The 18,638-nt window shown below is 34.3% G+C and overlaps 1 long non-coding RNA gene across 1 annotated transcript; it reads left to right on the top strand.

The window, feature by feature from the left end:
- The first annotated feature begins 488 nt into the window (after window positions 1-488).
- LOC144282972 (uncharacterized) lies at window positions 489-18,434 on the top strand. Its single transcript, XR_013351381.1, has 2 exons — window positions 489-571; window positions 18,019-18,434. It is a non-coding gene; the product is annotated as an uncharacterized LOC144282972 (long non-coding RNA).
- Window positions 18,435-18,638: the final 204 nt, after the last annotated feature.

Consider the following 18,638-nt stretch of genomic DNA (forward strand, 5'->3'; position numbering starts at 1 on the left):
ACCTTGTCTTCCTAAGTTTTACCAGCCTGTGAGCAGATAAGAAATTACACTGGCAGCCTATCCCTAGAGCAGATGGAAGAACGTTAGTGCTCAACAAAGGCCCCTGCCTGGTATTTTACAGAGTGTTTCACATTTTCTTGCAAACAAGTCTGCTCCCACCAACTGCCACCACCACTGCTGCTGTCTCCCTCTGGGCATTGGCACTAATCTACTCATCTTTACATTCTCCATTTGGGCCTCTCTGAAATGTATTGCTGCTTTTACTGGGTACCAAAATCTCTTGCCATGAGCTATGGTCACCCAGCCAAATGCCTCTGCTTATGTACAAAGGTCTGAATGCCAAATGAACTAGGTGGTTTGGAGGAAACTGCGAGAGAGCACTGTGTAATCCTCTGAGTTACACTACATCAGGTTGGAGACAGAGAACTGCTATAAATATTTTAGTCAAATAGCTTTTAACCTTTTAACTTATCTGTGTCTTCACAGAACTCCAAGGAACTAGGATGGAGGACACATTGGAACAATTAATATTTCAGAATCACCAGCTCCTTACTGGAAAAACTGGCTGTATGTAAGTAGGTCCAACTCCCTACGGCTGGCTTCTTTTTTCTTTTTTTTTTGCTAATGATGGAGTGTCCTAGAAGGCTCCTCAGCCACTTCTCTTAGGTCTGCCCCAACTGTTCCTAGAATATCTTTACTGCTAAGACTCAAGATTGTCTCCTGCTTAGAACTTATAATTACAACATGGAAAATGCACAATGCTAGCTGATTGGGTGATACAAAAAGTTTGTTTATCTCTTCTTTTGTGGCTTATATTCTAATTGGAAAAAATTATCTTAAAACTAATTTTGAAGGAATTCTAAAATGTCAACTTTGTGCATCATTTATGCTTTCCTTTTTACCAGGAAAGATGGTTTTCTTTTGACCTGATGCTGGGTTTAGCCTTGAAATTCCTTTAGTTAAAAATGCTTGCTGTAGCTAATAGTGTCACTCCATAGTGATTAAGACTGACATAAGCTTCTGTTTTGGGTACAGGCTTGTTTGCAGATGCTCCCAAGTTCTAATGACAGTTCTCCAGTAGATTCTTAATGTGGCTTCAGACCAGTCTCCCTTCCTGTACTGAGCTCTGCCTACAAAACTGGGCTAAGGGCCTTCTGAGAATTATTTACATTTCATTCAGGGCTTAGAAACAGTATTGAAGAATAACACATTCAACAATACCATCTCTTTGTTATGTAAAATGGTAGTTTTTTTGGAGCTAAAACAAACATAGCCAAGCTTAACCAGGGAAAGCATCCCTTACCAATTTTACCTATAATGCCTTTGATACTTTATGCTAAGCAAATTCATATAGCTAAGCACAGTCAGACAGCTAGTAGCTAGAAGGGAAATAATCCCTGCCTTTTATATGGAATGAGACTATCATCCTTTCCAGAGAAATCATTCCTATTAAGTGGAAATTTGTCTCTTTAGAACAATGTGTAATTTTCTCTATTATTTGACATGAAAGAATGTTAAGGGTGATATTGTCTCTGTGAGAAATAGTACCCAAATGAAATTATACAGTGTTGGCAATTAACCCTATGTGCCTATATAATGCTTAAAGAGCCTTTGATACAGTAAAGATATATAATTCATTTTTTCCCAAGAATGGCCCAGAATAAACAATACTGAAGAACAAAGTTGGAGGACAGATTATATCTGACTTCAAAACGTACTATAAAGCTGCAGTAATCAAGACAGTGTGGTATTGGTGAAAGAATAAACAAATCAATGGAACAGAATAGGGAGCTCAGAAATAGACTCACATGAATGAAGTCAACCAATCTTGACAAATAAGCAAAGACAATATGTGGAATAAAGATAATTTTTTTCAATAAATGATGCCTGGGGGATCCCTGGGTGGCACAGCGATTTGGTGCCTGCCTTTGGCCCAGGGCGCGATCCTGGAGACCCGGGATCGAATCCCACGTCGGGCTCCCGGTGCATGGAGCCTGCTTCTCCCTCTGCCTGTGTCTTTGCCTCTCTCTCTCTCTCTCTGTGACTATCATAAATAAATAAAAATTAAAAAAAATGATGCCTGGAACAAGTGGACAACCACAAGCAAACAAATTAATCTAGACATACATTTCCATCCTTCACTAAAATGACTTAAATCACAAACCTAAATGTAAAATGCAAAAGTATGAAACCCCTAGAAGACGAACATTGGAGGGACGCCTGGGTGGCTCAGTGGTTGCACATCTGCCTTCAGCTCAGGGAATCATCCCGGGGTCTGGGGATCCAGTCTCACATTGGGCTCCCTGAGGGAAGCCTGCTTCACCCTCTGCCTGTGTCTCAGCCTCTCTTTCTGTGTCTCTCATGAATAAATAAATAAAATCTTTAAAAAAAAGGATTAACATTGGAGAAAACCTGGATGAAACTGGTTATGGCAATGACTTTTTAGATACAACACCAAAGGCACAATTCATTAAAAAAATTTGATAAAGTAAAATTCATTAAAATTAAAAATTTCTACTTTGTGAAAGACAATGTCAAAAGAAGGAGAAGAAAAGCCACAGACTGAGAACAGATATTTCCAAAAGACAAATCTGATAAAGAACCATTACCCCAAATATGCAAAAATCTCCCTCTAAAACTTAACAATAAAAAACAACCTGACTAAAAAATGAGCCAAAGATCTTAAGAGGCACCTCATCAAAGAAAACAAATAATATGAAAAGATGTATCATATGTCATCAGGGAAATGAAAAGTAAAAGAATGTCTACTACTACACACCCATTAAAATAGCCAAACTTCAAAACACCGACAAGACCAAGTGCTGAAGAGGATTTGGAACAACTAAAATTCTCATTCATTGCCAGTAAGAATGGAAAATGGTATAGCCACTTTGTAAGACACTTTGGTGGTTTATTACAAAATTAAATACACCCTTATCAGACAATCCAGCAATCACATTCTTTGGTATTTGGTTAAAAGAGTTGAAAACCTACGTCCACACAGAAATCTGGACATGAGTGTTTATGGCAGCTTTATTCATAATTGCCAAAACTTGGAAGCAATCAAGATGTTCTTTAGTAGGTATATAGATAAATAAACTGGTTTATTCAGATAGTGGATTATTTTTCAGTGCTAAAAGAATTGGGCTATCAAACCCTGGAAAGCCATGAAGGAAACTTAACTCCATATTCCTAAGTGAAGTAAGCCAATCTCAAAAGGCTACAATATTATGATTCCAACTCTATGATATTTTGGAAAGAGCAAAACTAAAGAAAGAGTAAAAAGATCAATGCGTTGTCAGGGGTTGGGGACAGGGTTCAGAAGGGATGTATAGGTAGAACACAGAAAGTTACTAGGGCTGTGAAAATATTCTCTATGATACTATAATGATGGATAGTTATCACTACACATTTATCCCAAACCATAGAATACGTAACACCAGCAGTGAACCATAAAGTAAAATATGGACTTTGAGTGATTATAATATATTAGTGTAGGTTCCTCAACTATAACAAATGTACCACTCTGATGGGGGATGTTGATACGGGGAAAGGCTATGTGTGCCTTGTTAGGGGAAGGGGCTATATGGGGTATCTCTGTCCCTCTTCTCAATGTTACTGGGAAGCTAAAATTATTCTAAAAAATGAAGTCTTCAGGATGCCTGGGTGGCTCAGTGGTTTCGTGCCTGCCTTCAGCCCAGGGCGTGATCCTGGAGTCCTGGGATCAAGTCCCATGTCGGGCTTCCTGCATGGAACCTGCTTCTCTCTCTCTCTCTGTATCTCTCATTAATAAATAAATAAAATCTTTTAAAAATATGAAGTATTCTAAAGAGTGAAAAGAATTCAGATTTCAATAATAAAACTTACCAACAATATAGTATTTTGTATATTTTGGATAATGGTTCTTTTTTTTTATGGATAATGGTTCTTTATCAGATTTATCTTTCTTCAACTAGCTAGCAATCACTTAAACAGAAAAAAATATATACAAGTAGAAAATAAGATAAAACAGTTACACACACACACACACACACACACACACACACAGATACAAAGTGTTATGAGAGCTAAAAACACCAGCAGAGTTTTTCAGCCAGCGGTTCCAGGGAAGAGGGTAGTTTTAAAATGATTTTAAAGGCCTGCAATAATGAGATTTTAACAGGTTGGAGAAAAAAACTTCTAAATATAAAAAAAATGATTTTTGTCAAAGACGGGTAAAAGAATAAAATGCATTTAATGGAGGAGAGTTTAAATAAAGTATGTAAATGAAGTGGAGGGTCTCCTGGAAAGCCTTGCTGATGTTTCAAAGTCTGTAAAAGGCTGTATCCTTGGGGAATTGACTGGGGTTCCTGATATGAACTCAATATTGCAGATCTTGTATCCTGATGCATGTGAGCATCAAATGTCTTTCAGGATAGAGTCACACTATCCAACCTCAGAGACTGATAAATAGAATGACAACATATTAATGATAAATAGAAAAATCACATGAATGATTAAGTCACATTCAGATGACCAGGATATTTTCTACTTACAAGCAAAACGTTTATCGTAATGGAAATTGCAGTCTGAAAATGGCTTCATTAACATGGGCTCATAGGAGTTAGACTTGCTTTCCTAATTAGGTGCTATTAGCAGCAACTCAACAGAGTGATGGTCTCACCAGTGGGCTAATACTGAAGTCCTTGGCCAATACTTTCAGTCCTTTGGACAGTGGTTGACAGAGAGAATCGGCTTATGGTATTTGCTCCTCTGATTTTTTTTTCCCCTTTCTTCCCCCATCTTTTCTCTGAGAGATGGGTTCTTTGTTTAGTTATGTTAGTTCTGTCAAAAGGAATATAGCCCATGGATCCTTCCTCTCCTTTCTGCTGATGTTCCTATTATTCATTTTATGCTACCGTTATGGTTTGTCATTTGAAACTAAATTATTTACTTTTCATCCTCTACCCTTTTCCAGGTGTCAAGAACTACATCGTACACTTACATGTTTAACACATGTCTTTTTTTAATATATGTCTTTTAAATGCAGGTGAACTTATTAATGGTTTATTTTGAAGGTATTAGACGTTTTCAATTCAACTTCATATTTCCTGATTTTTTTCACTGTCACTTTCTAACAAATAGCTGCTGAGATTCTTTGTTCTAAGATAATGTCTAAATACTATAACATGACAAAAGAGAATGACAAATGTATAGGATTTATCCATTTAAGCCCATATAAGGCATTGATTCTATATATGTTTTTAACATGTACATTCTAATAGAGTGGTGGAAACTGATTTAGGGATGACATGATGGCCTTAATTGTAAAGATCTCTAGGAAGTCACACATTTCTGTTCCTTACATTTGGACAGGTAGTAAAATGATTTATTTTTATATTTAGGTTTCCCTTGTCTGTTCTTTATTTTTATTTTATTTTATTTTTGAATTATGTTTTTCTTCTTGGTACTTTCTTTTATTTCAAGGGCCCTCAACCATTTTTTTATAGAGAATTTCTCTCTCTAAATATTTTTAGTCCCCCCAAATCCACATACAGCTATGTAGCCCATATTTTCATTTCATAATAGTAATTATCATATGCTGAGTGCCTACTTTGTGCCAGATGTTACATAACTGTTTTATGAAACTACATTTGTTTCTTTTTTTAAATGATTTTATTCATTCATTCATTCATTCATTCATTCATTCATTAATGAGAGATACACACAGAGAGAGAAGCAGAGACACAGGCAGAGGGAGAAGCAGGCCTGATGCAGGACTCAATTCCAGGACTCCAGGATCATGCCCTGAGCAAATGTCAAGTGCTAAACTGCTGAGCCACCCAGGGATCCCTGAAACTATATTTGGTTCAATCAAGTTGCTAGCTTGGTATTATGAACAAACATGTCAAACACAATCTTTGTTCAGGAACTTAACTTTGTTATCATGCTGGCTCTTCTCCCTCATTGTATTCTCATGACTTGCTCTCTCATTTCATTTGGGTCAGAGTCCTTCTGGCCACACTATTTAAATGAATTCCTCTCCTCACTTACCCTATAATCTCTGTGTCCTTGCCCAGTTATATTTCCTACATTCTAAAACCTCACTATCTGATAAACACTGTATATGCATATATGGATATATACATATGTCTATCCTATCTCCTGCTCCAATAATAGAAATTCTGTGATGGCAGGTGTTTACATTGTTTTGGTCCCTACTGTTTTTACAGCATCATACCAGGACCTGGTACATAGTAAATTACAATACATGTTTTGTTGAGTGATCAAAGGAATGACTAATCCCCTAACTATAATTCAAAGAAATTAGCCCAGGTTACAGAAAAATTACTGTTGTCCATTAATGTGTTTTTCCCCATAAAAATAAAATGGATTTAAGTTGGTATACTTATGTATATAAAAATCTGTTACTTCACAATGTTGGGTCTGAAAGCTAAACTAAACTTTCATTACAAAACAATAGTAAAAATAATAACAAGAATGATCTTTGGAAGAAAAATAGCAAAGGTATTTAAGCAACTTGTTTGGACCAGGCATTAGATGAAATAATCTCTCTCTCTGTTGTCTTTTTCTCTGTCTCTCTGTTTCTGTCTCTTTATCTCTATGTCTCTTTCTCTTTCTTCCTCTCTTGATAGTTCTTCCAATTGAACGTACCTAGTATTCCTATGGGTGCCATTACATAGATTAGAAAACTAAGGACAAAAGTGAAGTTTCTCAAAGTCTATAGCTACTGAGTGGTAGCAGTTACTGAAATGTAACAACTGGATAGAAGAATTTGAGCTATGACACTATACCACGGCATTAGTTATCTTGTCGAGATTTGAAATGGTACCCACCTTATGCAAATATCTTCTTTTTATATCTTATAAGAGGAACTTACTCTTTAACTTTCTAGTTAAATGATGCAATGAGAAAGAGAGGAGAATTTGATAGATTTTCTTAGTTAAAAAATATTCATCATAGTTGAAATTATTTCTTTAAAGAACTATTTAGTTGTTTTCTTTAAAGAAGATACATTAGTGTTTTAGATTAAATGACCCATAAAACCCAAATAATTGCTGCTCTATATTAAAATCAAGTCTAGCAATTTTGTAATTAAACTTCTTTGGACTGGAGCTAAAACTAATTCTGCTTATTTCAAAATTTCAGACTTCTAATTTGATGATAATTTCTCAGAAACTTTTCAATTTCTCTGAAATTATTCTGATGAAAATAAGTCTTCAATTTATTTTATTTTATCATTTTATTTTATTTTATTTTATTTTATTTTATTTTAATTTTATTATTTATTTATTTTATTATTTTTCCCCTTACAGGAAGCAGACAACTTGCTAGCAGTTCAGCTAGGGGTGGGGGGAGTCCTCGTTAGGTATCTAGAATGATCCTACTTTTGTTTTTTAATAGAATGTTTAAGGAATAAAGGGATTAGGGGTTCAGGATTCTGATAGGAGGAGTTCTTTCATAAACAGTAAATGTGTTTTAGGTTCATTATTGTAGTTTTGTTCTTTCCAGCATCAATCTCATATTCTAGTGAGTTCTTAGGGACTAGGCAATTGAAATCTAGGCTATTTGTGTTACAATGGACCTTAGTGATATTTAAGTGTCTCTTTTTCATTATATAGATAAAGGAACTAGGTGACAAAGGGGTGAGTGATTTGTCCATGATCACACATCTAGCTAATGCTAATGCCTTTGATTTAAATTTTTCATCTTTATAGCAAAGAATTCAGATGTATTTCCTCTAAAGAGTTTAAGCAACAATCTTATTGCCCTGTTGCAAACTTGCCTATATGCTGATGGATTTTCTCTATGCGAGCATAAAATATCTTAATGATGTATCTGGTTCTTTTACTTTATGACAGATATTCTATGATGATCCAAACTATAGAAATGCCATTCTTTTGGGAGGCCTTGATTACCAACAGTGGGATTTCCTCCTAACATCTTCTATGTGTTATTCTATTGTAGGATGAATATAAGGGAAGGTTCATTTTGGGGTACTGTTTTGCACATAGATTAACATTTAAAACTATTTTTATAATTAATGTACTTAGAATGTAGCTTCTTTCCTTTAGGAATTTTAGTTTTCCCTCAATATAAACTTATCATGTTGTTATTGGGGGGAAGGAGGTAAATGCTTTTTTGGAAAATAAATATTTGCAGGAGGGATTAGAAGAACACCACCATTATACTTGAAAAAGGGATACCTGGGTGGCTCAGTGGTTGGGCATCTGGCTTCAATTCAGGGCTTGATCCCGGGTGCAGAGATCAAGTGCTGCACTTGGGCTCCCTGCGAGGAGCCTGCTTCTCCCTCTACCTGTGTCTCTGCCTCTCCTCTGTGTCTCTCGTGAATAAATAAAATTCAAAAGAAAAACTTGAAAAATAACTTAGAGGCTTTTATGCAAATATAGTTGTACTATTTTCTCACTTGCATGATAGAAAACCACATTTAAAATACTGGAGAAATTGAACTTCTATTTTAAAAAATATTTGTTTGAAGATTATTTCATTGATAACATTTATAATATAAACCGTGGGTTCATATGTCTTCTTTAAGACTTTCATGGTATTAATTTCTTTTGTTCAGGTTGAATAAACATCATATATATTTTTAGTATCTACAAAGTATAAGACAGAAAGAAAATTGGAAAAAAATATTTTTTTCTGTAACAGAGGTTTATGTTATAATGAAGAAAATAAAAACATACAAATAGGTGGCCTCAGCCAATATGGTCAACTCGACGAGCTAGGTTCATATCTCTATATAATCAAAATCTTAAGACTCTGCGGGATATATGTGTTTTTTTCTAAACTAATCTTACTCTCATGGGATTGGCACCCTGAAAGAAAAGAAAGAAAAGAAAGAAAGAAAGAAAGAAAGAAAGAAAGAAAGAAAGAAGAAAGAAAGAAAGAAAGAAAGAAAGAAAGAAAGAAAGAAAGAAAAAAGAAAGAAGAAAGAAAGAAAGAAAAAAGAAAGAAGAAAGAAAGAAAGAAAGAAAGAAAGAAAGAAAGAAAGAAAGAAAGAAAAAGAAAAAGAAGAAGAAGAAGAAAAAGAAAAAGTTTGGCTTTCATGGGATTCCAGCAGAATCAAATAAAACTATGCCTACAAAGGTCCTGTATACCCCAAGGTCTGTGATACTCCCATGAAATCAAGAACTACTAAGTATGAGTTTATTATTAAAAGATACAAAAAAATAGAAGAAAAAAACACGATGACAGAAAGAGTTAATAGATATAACAATACAGAGACTAGACTTTAAAAATGGACCAAGGCAGCCGGAGTGGTTCAGCGGTTTTAGTGCCGCCTTCGGCCCAGGGCGCGATCCTGGAGACCTGGGATCGAATCCCACATTGGGCTCCCTGCATGGAGCCTGCTTCTCCCTCTGCCTGTATCTCTACCTCTCTGTCTCTTTGTTTCTCATAAATAAATAAATAAATAAATAAATAAATAAATAAATAAATAAATAAATAAAATCTTTAAGAAAAAAAAGGGTCTGTTACAATACAAAAGAATAAATTAAACAAAAATAAGAGGGTCTGGCGGAAAAATAGCAGCTCTGAAAGAAAATAATTGAATCTCTAGAAATGAAAAACATAGTCGTAAGAAAATGGACCAGTAAAATAGTGAAGTCTTTTACAGAAGACTTGGTACTCATAAAGATTTCCTCAGAGATAAGGGATAAGAGATCTATTAAGACAAGTTTTAATATCCATTTTATAGGAATTCCAGAAACAGGGAATGAATGGAGAAGAGGCACAAATGAAAAATAAAATGGCTTAAATCATTTTATAATAGAGAAAAGACATGTGTTCTCAGATTGAAAAATCACTTCTAATCCTAATCAGGGGAAATAAAGCCAAACATGCGGCCAAATACATAGTAATAAATTTTCAGAATATCAAAGTTAAATATATATTTTTAATAATGAGGAAACACAGAGTCCAAAAAATGGAAAGACTCTGACTGCTTGTAGGCTTATCATGAGCAACAGAGATCTGAAGATATAGTGAATCAACCCAGAATTCTATAATAAACTAAGCTTTCATTGAAAGAAAGAGTGAATTTTCATCTTTATAAAAACTAATAGAATTTATTACTCTTATTTTTTTTCTAAATAAACCACTGAAGAGAGTCTGCCAGCAAGAAACAAATCAAAGACAAAAAGAAAGATTGTTACACACAAACAAGGGTAAACAAGTAAAATATTTATCAAAACTAATTTAACTATGATCTTTAGTAATAATACTATGATTATAAATATTATAGAAAAAATAAATAGCTCTAAATTAATATCCATAATGCCCTGGAGAATACAGACATATCTGCAGTATTGTTTTTGTTCAGGATAGGAACAGAAAAATTAGCTAATGTTGAATATTACTAGGTTAAGTATTCATGCTAAGATATTTATATGCAGTCAAATAAATAAAGCAAAATGCATGTAACTTTGAAACCAATTAAGGACACACGCACACACACACACACACACACACACGCATACACAGAGAAAAGGAAAATAGATTTGATCAAATAAAGGGTGAGAATTCTGAAAATTAATGCAAAAGAAATTTTTGGTAAGTAGAGGCTACAAAGTAAAATTAAAGAAAAAAGTGTATCCTTTGGGCACCTTGTGTGGCTGTCAGTTAAGCGTCTACCTTCAGCTCAGGCCATGATCCCAGTGTCCTGGGATCCTGCGCTCTGCTTAACAGAGAGACTGCTTCTCCCTCTCACTCTGTGCTTCCCCTGGCTCATGCTCATGCTCTCTCTCTCTCTCAAATAAATAAAATCTTAAAAAAAATTACTTATTTATTCATGAGAGACACAGAGAGAGAGGCAGAGACATAGGCAGAGGGAGGAAGAAGCAGGCTCCATGCAGGGAGCTCAGTGCGGGACTTGATCCCAGGACTCCAGGATCATGCCCTGGGCCAAAAGTAGGTGCGCAACCACTGAGCCACCCAGGCATCCGAATAAATACAATAATTATAAATAAATAAATAAATAAATAAATAAACAAACAAATAAATATCCTTAATAGCAATTGATATAAATAAATTAATATACTTCCTTGTATTAGAACCAACATTGATAAGAGTGTAATATACATTATAATTGCTTTACATGCAATGTGCTAAAGGGAGGAAGTCAATGTGGAATACTTCTAGGAAGTAGGATTTTATCTTAACTTCAATAGAAAGGACAGAATTTGCTTGGGCTATATTTGAAATGTATATGTGAAATGGATACTCTAGCCAATGTAAAATAATCTAAGAATATCTTAGGGTCAAAGTGCAAAACATATTTGTTGTATTACAGGAGAGGTAGTAAGCACATTACTGTATCTGAAGCAAAATAGTATGTGATGGAGAGATAAACAGGATTCCTTTTCTGTAGGAATTGGCATTAGAAGATTAGAATCATTGGTGGCAATAAGCTGGAACCAGTAGCAAAGTTGAACTAAATTTGTATACTGAATAATGTGGAACTTCGTGTAAGTTTCTAAAATTATCTAATCTACAGTCCACTCCTCTGGAAAATGAGGAAATATACATTTCATAGATATATTTTGAGTATTTAGTCACATAATTTTTGCTAAGAGCTGAGTTTATTATCTGGCAAATGTTAGAAAATCTTAACACATTATTTTTATAATGTTTTTTTTTTTTTTTTTTTTTTTGCAGCGTACTAGTTGAAACTCTCCATGCTTTTTCCTTTAGAGGGGAGGGGAATGGTGTTTTCTGATGGTAGACAGAAAGGCTGGCTGAGAATGAGATCAATAGATTTGTGTGTTAGGAATTAACTCTAGACACGTTGTCTGCAGTAGATTGAACCACTAGACTGAGTGCTCTTGCAAGGGAGCCTAGTTCATTCTTGCGTCTGTAATTCACTACAATGTTATCACATAATAAGTGATTAATGAATATTTTTTATTAAAAAGAAGTATATATAAAATAAGACAAAAAGAGGACATTCTCCAAGACGCAATAGTAGCCCTCAAAATATGTTTAATATTGAAGTGCAACATTATGGTAGTTAATAAATCAAACTAAATGAATGTTACTTCAAAGTGTTCACCTGTGGTAGGCACTAAGCACATTCATTCAAGTATTGAAAAACCACAAATTCTTTCTAAGATTGTTATACAGAATGGAAAATCCTATCTAATGTTAATATATAACTATTCAGTCTCCCAGAACCTTTTATTTTGGAGGCAGAGGAAATAAAGATATGCTGCTGAAGCAGTAGTTTTTAACACACACCTCTGGTTTTCTAGGAAGTGCATGGACATGAATAATTTAAAGGGAACAATTGTCCAGATCCTCAACTTTTATCTGTGCTGTTTCCTAAATTAGTCTGCTTCTGATCCTCAGTTTCTTTTCCAAACTCTCCTTTCACAAGAACTCATTTCCCATTTTAACAGAAAAAAAAGGAATATTTTTCATCTATCAATGAGACATCGCCATAGGGGAGAAAAAAAAAGCTAAAAAATCTTTTAAGAAAGCAAACACAGACAACTGAAAAAGCTTGAGCCATTAGAAGAGCCCTGTGATAATAACATGCCTGTAAGGATATTAAATTGAGTACATCGTGGTGATCTATGGCCAAAATGTTGGCACAGTTACATATTTGTGTGTGTATGTATGTATGTATGCATGTATTTATCTCTATCATTTACCATTTGTTACCTATCTTAATATTCAGAAATAAGATTAGGGAAGAGTGACTTTTCTGATGGACATTAAGCCTGACTTGGTTGATTATTTTAATGACTGGGCTTACTTTATCACCAGGTCAAATTGTGCATGTTTTCAGGTATTGGACAAGCTAGACCTGTAGCTCTAAATACTTTCATGAAAATATATGTAAATTGTATGGGCAGTAATACACAAAAGTCAGGAATACATACTTTGCACATATGAAACTAATACATTTTAGATGAAGCAGAGTTTTGTAAAGAAAATAGAAACCACTCCATATATTTTAAGCAGAATTGGAATTGAGCAAAGTAGTTTACAGGACCATTAAAAGGGATAGATGATGTAAAAATCAGGAAAACCTCCACCAGGTTTCAGATTCAGATTCAGATTCACTCATTCATTTTTGCAATAAGAAATTGCAAAAATCATAGGAAATTACACTAGTAATTATAGTTTTCGACAGTATTAAGGATGTTGGTTTGCAGGGAAATGTGTTGAATTTACCTAAAAACTGTGGCTACTGCAGCCTAAATCTCTGCTACAGAAACAGTAAAAAGGCCTCTGCCCTCCTGTTTTTTCATCTTGTGCAAATGGATCTTACTGGCAGAATGTTTCTCAGGACTCTGTTACCAAATACTTTTAAAAAAAATGTAATTCTAAAGCTCCCAACCTCTGTGATGGAGCAAAGAGAATGAGAGGGGGGCAGGGGCAGATATGGTGCTCACTTGCTAACATGCAATTAGGCACAGTTGTTAAATTTTAAAATGTGAGTCATGTACTTCTTTTTCATAAACCCTTTAGGGATTAAACAAACAAGAACTTTGAAGGCTTGTGTACTAGAGTCTTAATCAGCTTGGGGTGTGATGACAAAATACCGTAGATAGACCAGGTAGCTTAAAACAACATACATTTATTTCTCTCCGGGTCTGGAGGCTGGGCGGTCCAAGGTTAAGGTACAGGCAGATTTGGTTCCCGGTGAGAACCCTCTTCCTGGCATATAGATGGCTACCTTCTCACTGTGTGCCCATGTGGAAGAGCAACAGAGAGTGCTCTGGTCCTTCTCCTTCTTATATGGGCACTAATCCCATCTTGAGCGTTCTACTTTTATGGCCTCATCTAAACCTAATCACCTCCCAAAGGCTCCACCTTCAAATTCTATCAGGTTGGGAGTTGGGACTTCATCATGTGAACTTTGGACGTACACAAATGTTTAGTTCATGAGATGGGATATTCTCTATTATCACTCTCTACCACACTTCTGGTGTCTGCTATGTCCTCTCAAACACTATTTCAAGTGTGCCATTTTCCTTATATTTCAATTTCTGGCTCCCTGACATGACCTCCTACTAAATCCTTTAGTATCTAGAAAGTTGTCTTAAAATTCAAACCTATCACAATTATGGGCTTGACCCGGAGTTTACTGAGTTACAATTGCTTGTCAAAGCATAGTTTCTTATTTCCAGTGATTTCTGCACAGTTACCAATAAGCGATATCATACTTTCTGATATATATATGTGTGTATATATATATATATTCATTTGAATGTTATTTTTTAAGTAACAAGTTAAAAAGGACTTATGTGGTATACAGTCTTAAGATTTTCTATGGAGGTGAAATATGTGTAACATATGTGTAACATAAAATTAACCATTTTAACTGTGTAATTCAGTGGCATTTAGCACATTCAGATTGTTGTGCAACCATTCCTTCTACTTTCAGATCATTTCATCATCCCAAAAGGAAACCCCATACCCATTAAGCAGGCACTCCCTATTCTCCTCCTTCCTGGTGCCTGGGAGCCGCGGACCTGATTTCTGTATGGATTTACCTATCCTAGATATTTCATTACATGGAATTATACAATATGTAGTCTTCCATCTTTCACTTAGCAGAGTTTTTTCAAGTTTAATCCACATTGTAGTATCAATACTTCATTCCTTTTTATGGCTCAGTATTTCATTGTATGGCTCTACCACATTTAGTTAATTTTCTCAGTTGATGGACATTTGGGTTGTTTCAACCTTTCACTACAGAATAGTGCTGCTATGAACATTCATGTATCTGATATGTGTTCATATTGAGAAAACCATCTGCTATGTCTGAACTCCTTATAATTCTACACTGGATACAGAAGCTGCTGAGAGGTACCTGTTTTATAGATTTTCAAAATAAAATTTTTATAGATGTGAATAAAGCTACAAACCAAAGTCAAACCTGATAGATAATATTTAGCTAAAGTGTTAGCTTTATATCCGATTGCTTTGAAATTATGAAGAAGTTGTCTTTTAATAGCATTTTGTTCAAAACCTTTGGTAAGTTAATAAATAATAACAACAGTGGAAAAAATAACACTAATCGTATGCTTAATATATACGCAGTACAACATTAGATCTTTTGAGTTACTTATTCTTCACAATAAACTATTATTATTGGAGGTCACTGAGGTAGAGAAAACTTAAATAAAATTTAAATAACTTACCCAAATGTCATAGCTAGTGAATGATGAATTCTGAATATGAATCCAAGGAAGATGGTTCCAGAAACCAATCTCTTAAACTTTACATTTCTTTTTTGCATTTTTTTCTTTTTTCCGTTAAAAGTCTCAATCTCTTTCCTTTCACTTAATCATGTGTAATAAAGCAGTATTGATTTGATCTCATTTGGTTATTAGTTCTCGACCTCTTCCACAGACTTCAATCTCCTTATCTCAAAATAGCAAACCCCGAAATTGTCTGCAGTGGCATTAGACTACCTTTATGATCTGGCTGTTGGTGGCATCATCCATTTTTCCCTTCACATATTCTGCTCCTTAGGCCTTTGCATTCTCTGTTTTCTCTGCCTACAGGAAATTTACTTAATTTAAACCCTGTTCAACTGTCAGTTCCTCACAATGGCAGTCTGGGTGAATCTGACCCAAATCACCAACCACTAATCTACCCTATAACCATGTAAGCTCCCTCAAAGGAGGGACTGTTTTTTGTTTTGCTCATTTTTATTTTATGGATGCATTTCTAGTGTAAACTATTATGTGATACGAGTAAGACATGTACTAAAGATCTGAACAAAGAGCTTCGCTGAATGAGTTCCATGGGAGCTCTTGTGGATATTATCTGACTTCACAACATATTTAAGGTATTCAAGGCATTCAGCGTATCTTCTCTAGCATTAAACTACATTCTTGGTTCAACCTTCAAAGATGTGACTACCTCTTTTTTGGATGAGGTTTTTGTTTTTGTTTTGGTTTTGTTTTCCCCATGGAATATATCATATAATGCAGTTGGGAACCTGACACACTGACCCTCTACAACTTGTAGACGTTTATCATCACAGGACCTGCAGAGGTTAGGCTCAAGTTAGGATTCTGCTGTAAAGCTAAGATAGATACAGAAAAGCTGGTTCTTAATTTCTTAAACTTTTGAAACTTTTTATTTGAGATTGCTTCAGAGGAGTTGTAACTTGCTAGTATGGTTCACTTAGAACTGGCATCAAGAGTAGTATATTACCTGCTTCAGGAAGCCAAGGCCTTGGGCTTTGAAATCCGGGTGAGAGGTACACTGGTCAGGTACATACAATTGTTCTTGCCATTGGTTGGCTACTGGTTTTAATTATATGGATCTTTCTTTTGTTTGCTTTTTGTTTATTTGTTTTATTTTGTTTATTTTTCCTAACTCTAATTATATATATTCTAAATTGTTTCTTTGTGAGAAGAAGCACAGATGACTGTTTTTCTCTGTGTCACTTCTCTGTGTAACTTTTCTCCTTATTCTTTAAGGTGACCATAGTAACTTGGTCCTTAAAGTATGATGAGGATCCTACTAAGTTTAATCTATCCTGCTTCAAGGAACCCAAAAAGGTTCTAATTCCATCCCTCTCAAATAATAGAAGGAAAATCCAAGTTGAACATTAATATCTATTTTTATTTTTATGTACTCACATAATGTCCATGAAGATGTATTATCAATGTAGTGTGTTTTGTTTGTTTCTTTTCCCCTAAAGTTTGATCTGTGGATTCACTGGACCAGAATTACTACAGGTTCTTGTTGCTGAGCTTCATCATAGACTTAAGGAACTGGATAATAGACCCAGAAATCTAGCAAACTTCTTTGTGTATCTCTTTCATGGTAAACTTGAGAATTATTGATCTGTGGACATATGACTATAAGATTTTAAACATATTTTTTGGCATCTTACAAATTTGCAACATGGTTTGCTAATATTCCATACTTCCAACTGGAATTATTTAAAAATGCATCTATTCGTATTTGAAATCTGCATACCAAAATACAAGTTTTATTTCTTTTGTATTTGTATTTTTTTTCCATTTTGAACTCAAAATGCTCTATTTTTTTCATTGGTATATTGGATTGAATCTTCATAGATTTTATAACAACATTTCTTATCAAACGGTGGCAATTTTCATCTTCACTATATGGGGATATAGAATATATTTATGGTGCTACATTGTATTGTTTTAGACTACTAAACATTTCCTGTGGAACAATAAATTGGTAGACATCAATCATTATTCATTGTAGAAAATTCAATATATCATTCAAGAAGATGACATTCTTGTTTGGATGGTATAGACAAATTCTAAGAATAATCTTCTCTCATTTATCATCATCTTGAAAAAATATTACAAACTCATATCTCTTACCCAATCTATAGTATGTAGCAGCATGTAAAATATATCTCCAATTTATTTGGATGCCTATATATGTCACATGTTTTGATATATTGAAGTAATATCCTCTTTTTTATTTGTAAACCTATGGCTTGGGTAATTTTTGTATATATTTGACTGTTCTATTGAAAGAATTTCATTCAGTCTCTTTTAATATGTGGTTAACATTGCTGGTACACTCCCTCTTTCAGTGATATTAATATTAAAATTAGCAAACAAAGGGCATACAATTGTAATAACAAAAGTCACTTTCTAAGATTATTTTGCTGATACCAAATATATCTAGCACTTTTAATAATATTAGTGATCATTGGGTTGCGCTTTATTAGATATATGAGGAGAAATAGGCCTGTTGATATGGTCACAGACAACTTAAGGCTTGCCAATCCAATTTACTTAGAACTAATATAATATTTTTCAGGCTCGTTGCTTCTAAGAGTGTTGGCTATCACGGCCTGAAAATGTCAGATAGATAAAAACTATAGAAATATTTTTTAACTACTTATAAGCATAGAAACTAGTTTTTCTCCCTAAAAAAAAGCAAGCAATTGCTTCTTTCTCTCTTAGTAGCTATAAAAAATTACACACAAGCTGCCCTCAACTATCAAGCTATTATTATTCTCTCTTTCTTTCACAGAGGCAGAGGTGTTCCTCAACTCCCTAGACTGCCAGGAAGAGATATAAGTTTCATCATGTTGTCTGTTACATGCCCAGCCCATCTACCTCATGAGTGATGGAAACTTTTTGTTCCAGCTGCAGAAATATTCTTCAAATAGTTTGAGACATTACATACTATAATTAAATTGCATTATATTGCATTATATTTATTATATAATAGATTGTTTATAAATCACCATTGTGTCATATCAGATTTTAATAGAAGCTTGATATCTGAAAAAAAGCACTGTAGTAATACTCCTCAGGCTTTGATGCTAATTCCATTTCTTTGGGAAAATGTTTTAACTTCTCTGCATACTAGTCCTATCTTTCAAGACTTGTGTTGGAAGAGAATGTATCTTAAAGAACTATAAAAAATAATTAGATAACTTATAATATTGTGTTTTATTTTATTAATTAAACATTTGTATTTTATATTTTAAGTTACTTCTATAGTATTGAAACACTTTGAGTTATCTCAAATTGCAGCTAGAATTGCATTTGGTTATCACAGATAGCTCTAGTTAACACGGTTAGCATTTGAATCCTTATAGATTTAACTTAACAGTCCAGTGATGTTTTATGAACTGAATTTCCTTG

The sequence above is a fragment of the Canis aureus genome, chromosome 14 (assembly GCF_053574225.1).
Source record: "Canis aureus isolate CA01 chromosome 14, VMU_Caureus_v.1.0, whole genome shotgun sequence".
NCBI classification, from domain to species: Eukaryota; Metazoa; Chordata; class Mammalia; order Carnivora; family Canidae; genus Canis; species Canis aureus.